Here is a 5,437-nt window from a genome sequence, read left to right on the forward strand (position 1 = left end):
CCAAAGCCGTGGTGCAGCCGAACCCGCTAGGCTTTGTGCTCTCCGCCCCAGCACGCCCGCTCTGCCCCAGCACGCCCGCCCATTGGTGGCCGCTGCCAGACGAGCCCTAGTCATTAGTCCATTTGAATCATCACGCCTCCAAGTCCCCGCCCCGCTCCCTGATAGGCCCCGCCTCCTCCATGGGGTCCTGTTAGTCAAGATGCGCTGAGAGCGCAGGGCCGCAAAACAAAAATGGTCGCCGATTGCCCGCCCCCCCTCACCCACCCCCGGCTTCCATACCAGAGCTGCAGATTCGGCTAGGGTTATGTTTTGAGCCCCCCAAAGAACCTGATTTATACAGAGTTCATGGTGGACCAAGTGTTGGTGACATGGATTTAATTTCTCCTGGCCTGATTTTTTTTTTGAAAATCAGCTAATTGCAAGACTCGTGGCACAGGCAGCAGATTCGTCACTAAGGGACTACTTCAGAATTGGAGGGAAATTTCTTAAGTTCAAAAATTTGACCTTAATCTTAGAAATCCTGTGCTCTGGCTTTAGCGTTAACCCCCCACCTCCCCGGGGTTCAGCCACGCTGCTGGGATTCAGAGTTATGATCACAATCAAGGGATATCTTCGATCCCATTCTTTTTCACTCTGATCTTTGAGAGCCACCTCATAGTCATTAAAATCCCGTTTCCCGACATTACCATTTCAAAGAGAAAGAGGTGGGCGATTAAGAGCGGGACTGGTGACGAAATACTTGCTTCAGAATTCTAAGCCTTAGTAATTGAATAGGTAGGTTCCCCTTTCTACACCCCAGTTTTATAAGTAGAACAGGAAACAACACTCCCTTATTACTAGAATTAAATGACACTGGGCATGATGGCTCACGTATTTAATCCCAGCACGGGGGAGGCAGAGGCAGGTGCATTTCAGTGAGTTCGAGGCCAGCCTGATCTACAAAGCAAGTTTCAGGATAGTCAGAGCTGTTACATTGTCTTGAAAAAACAAGACAAACAAACAAAAGAATTAAGTGAGATAGTATGTTTAAAGGCATTTAGTCTGGACTTAAGTGATATCTTTAGTTTTTATTAGAAGAAGTAATTGGGACTGCTTCAAGACTTTTGAATTATAACCAAGGGCAACTCAGATTATCTAGTCAAAAATACATGAACATGTATTGAATGCCTAAACCTCTCAGAAGTAGAGCTCAGTATCCCTGTAGGAATAGCTAGGATTTATGTTATAGCTTGGATATCTGTCCCCCATCAGTCTATATACCAAAGTAGTCAGCCTGTGGTAGTTTTTATGAGGCAGGACATTAGGTGGAAGTTAGACTATTAGGAGTGTGGTCTTAAAGATATTGGGACCATGCCTGGGCCAACCTGTCTCTTTGTTTCCCTGTGGCTACCATATGATCAGTTTTACTTTGCTGACATGCTTTTCACCATGATGTTCTACCTTAACAGGCCTAAAGTCATAGAACCAAGCAGCCCTCGATGGAAACACCTGAAACCATAGCAAAATAAATGCATCCTTATAAGTTGTATTTCAAGTCTCTGTAGAAAACTAACACTTTACCATTATAAATAGGCTACAGTCCTTGCCACAGGTGGAGATGTTGCTCACTTGATAGTGCTTGCCTAGCACACAGAAAGCCCTGAATTCAGTCCACCTAAAACAGGGCAGAATGGCACACAGTGTAAAGCTAAGGTGACAGAGGCAGGAGGAACAAAAAGAAGTAGAATCTCAGGTTCATCTCTGACTACATAGAGAGTGTGAGGACAGTGTGGGCTATGAGAGCCCCAGAGTCAACAACAAAACCAAGTGAAGATATAGTCCCCAAGAAACAAACCACATCACTATCTGCTTCCTGAAAGTCTCCATTGTAAAACTGGACTTGTCTAAGGGAAAAGAACAGCACACACTACAACAGAGAAACATTTTAAAAGTTATCCTTGATCCCTTTCATTCAACATCATTCCCTGTTCACTTAAAAAAAAAATCTCCAACATACCTGGGTCATGGTGGTGCATATCTTTAATCCCAGCACTAAGGAGACAGAAGCAGGCAGATCTCCGAGTTCAAGGTCAGCCTGGTCTACAGAATGAGTTCTAGGACAGCCAGGGCTATACAGAGAAATCCCATCTTGAAAAGCAAAGCAAAGCAAAACAAAACAAAACAAAAATCTGTGACATAAAATGTAACTGCAACTCCTGGGAATCTGATTCCTTCTTCTGGTCTCCATGGGTATGCACACACAAACACATAAATGAAAATAAAGATAAAATTTAAAAACAGTAAGAGGTGGGTTTGGAATTCAATGGTACTGCATGTACTTAATATATAGCCCTGAGTTTATCTCTAGCAGTTTGTACCTGTACATACTTGAGTGCAATTGCACGTGCACGCGTGAGCACACACACACACACACACACACACACACACACACACACCAAAACAACTAAGGCTGGGCAGTGCTAAAATGGTGGGACTGATGAGTACCCCATGACCCTGAAGAGAATCCAACCCTTTTCCTTCAAGGATTGTGCTGTAATATCTAGGACCTTTTCCTACTTTTTCTCCTCTTCCTCCTCCTCCTCCTCTTCCTCCTCCTCCTCCTCCTCCTCCTTCATCTTCTTTTTTAACTAGGCAAAGAATTTTATTAACCTTTTTTCAAACTTGATTCCCAGGCCTCTTCAGCTTAATTTACTACAACGAATTAATTGTGCATAAACAACGACCAAAAAGAGCTTCAGTGTCCAAGGGGCTTAGACTTGAAAATATTAGAGATCTAGATTTTGTTGGATTCATAAACAAGAGAATTTCTGAAAGCAGTCATGGCATGAAATCACAGTAATTTCTCCAGGTTTCATCTTTTCCACAAGTTGCCTCAGTTCAGTTTGTCCCATTCATAGAAGCCTCATCTAAATTCTCTACATGGCCCGCAACTTCCTCCTCCTCCTCTCCAAGAGCAACTGATACTTCGCCATTTCTTAGTTGTTTGGGCAGAGCTTCTGCCATTCTCCTTAAACCAGTCAGGCTGTCTGCACCAAGCTGCTGTAGTACACCGGGAAGCATTTCTGTTGGCTGCTGTGTCTCAGCATGGCCTGTAACGGTGGAAGTGTTTTGGGCTTGAATTTTAGGGTGTTAAAATGGATCACTGCTCCTCTTCCATACCAGAGACATTGTTTATACCTAACTTCTTTAAAGAGAAGTGAAGTTTGTCATCATTTTCTGTGGCTGTACTATGAACCATCTTCTTTCTGTGAACAGTTCCTTTCCACCAATATGCACTTTTGGCCAGATTGGCGAGTTTTTCCTGGATCATGATAGTTTCTTTCATTTTGTTGGATCAGAAGGGGACTGTGAGAGGGACTGGGGTTCATGCTCAGGTCTCTGGCAGACCAACTGAGATTAGGTGAACACACGTTGGGGTACAAGAAGGCAGCTAGAGGGAAGTGGGGAGTCCTCAGGGATTTTAAAAAAGTCTTCTAGTGTCTACTCTGTGCAGGGCATGCCTAGTTCTGTTCTCCTTCTAGCTCTATTCTGTTTCTTCTTCTTCTTTTCTTCAGTTGAGACTAGGTCTGTTATTTAGCCCAGATTGGGCTAAAATTCCTGATTCTCCTGCTTCCATCTCCTGAGTGCTGTGAATGTGCACTCCACATCTGGTTGTTCTTAAAGTTTTCTATCTCCAAGAACTGGGTTTGGTGGCACACAGCTGTGATCCCTGCCCTGGGGAGTGGAGGCAGAAAGATGAGAAGTTCAAGGGTACTTAGCTGGTTTGCAGCTAGCCTGGACTAGACACTCTGTCTCATTAAAACGCCCAAATAACTATGTATTTTATGTGTAGGGGCATTTTGTCCGTGTGTGTGTGTGTGTGTGTGTGTGTGTGTGTGTGTGTGTGTGTGTGTATGTGTGTATACCAAGTGTACATCTGACTCTGTCTCATTAAAACACCCAAATAACTATGTATTTTATTGCATTTTATGTGTATGGGCATTTTCTGTATATGTGTGTGTATACCATGTGTATGCCTGGTACCTGGGGAAGCTAGAATAGGATACTGGAACCCCAGGAACTGGAGTTACAGATAGTTATGAGCTGTCGTTCGGGTGCTGGGAATCAAACATGGGTCCTTTGGAAGAAAACCAGTGCTGTTATCACTGAACCATTTCTCCAGCACCCCCACCCAAAACAAAGCTTAAATAACAAAAATATTACCTCCAGCCTGCTGACTCGGCCACTCTAGATGACTCAGTAGGACAGTGGGGCTCTGTAACTTTGGCTAGACTGAGGCTAAGATAGGATATGGCTATATGTCTCCATCTTTACAAGTGCTTCCTTTCTTTCTTCATCTGACCCTCCTCCTCCTCCTGCTCCTTCTGAAACAGAGGCTCAGGTAGCCCAGGTCAGCCTTGAACTTGCTATGAACACGTCATCCTTCTGCTTCTCATTTCTGTTAGCACGCCTGATTTGCACAGTGCTGAGGACTGAACCCAGGACTTTGTTCATGATAGGAATACTCTGCCAACTGAGCCACATAGCTGGCTTATAGCTTAGGCTTGTCCCACTAGCTCTTAAAATTTAAATTAACCCATTTATATTAATCTATGTTTGACTTGGGCTTTTTACTTCTCTTCCATCTTGTACTTCCCGTTTCTTTGCCATGTTCTCTATCGTCTCTCCCATGCCTAGAGTCATCTCTTCTTCCTCTCAGTCTGCCCCCAAGTCCCACTTTCTGCCTCTTTCTGCCCGGCTATTGGCCATTCAGCTCTTTATTAAACCAATCAGAAGGTGCCTTGGCAAAGACACATCTTCACAGTGTACAAAAAGATTGCTTCCCAACAGCCTCCCACATCTATCACTCATTAAGAAAACGCCCTACAGGCTTGGAGGCATTTTTTTCAGCTGCGGTTCCCTCCTCTCAGATGATTTTAGCCTGTGTCAGGTTGACATAAAATTAGCCAGCATGGATCTATACAATGAAAACTTAAAACAATGAAGAAAGAATTTGAAGAAGACATCAAAAGATGGATCAGCAGGATTGATATTGTGAAAATGACCATTCCACCAAAGCTATCTAACAATAAACTCAATGCAATACCTACCAAAATTCTAAGACAATTCTTAGCAGAAATCAAGTAAAAACAATCATAAAATTCATGTGTAAAGCTCCACATAGCTGGGGCTGGAGAGATGGCTCAGAGGTTAAGAGGACTGGCTGCTCTTCCAGAGGTCCTGAGTTCAATTCCCAGCAACCACATGGTGGCTCACAACCATCTATAATGAAATCTGGTGCTCTCTTCTGCATACATGTAGGCAGAACACTATATACATGATAAATAAATAAATATTTTTTAAAAAGCTCTACATAGCCAAAACTGTCTTACACAATAAAAACATTTCTGAATGTACCACTATTCCTAATTTCAAGCTATAATACAGAGCCACAGTA

At 43.4% G+C, this 5,437-nt stretch overlaps 1 pseudogene; it reads right to left on the minus strand.

Annotated features, from left to right (window-relative positions):
* Positions 1 to 2,877: 2,877 nt before the first annotated feature.
* Positions 2,878 to 3,325, minus strand: LOC103161470 (annotated as a pseudogene).
* Positions 3,326 to 5,437: the final 2,112 nt, after the last annotated feature.

Source organism: Cricetulus griseus, chromosome 5 (assembly GCF_003668045.3).
Source record: "Cricetulus griseus strain 17A/GY chromosome 5, alternate assembly CriGri-PICRH-1.0, whole genome shotgun sequence".
NCBI lineage: Eukaryota > Metazoa > Chordata > Mammalia > Rodentia > Cricetidae > Cricetulus > Cricetulus griseus.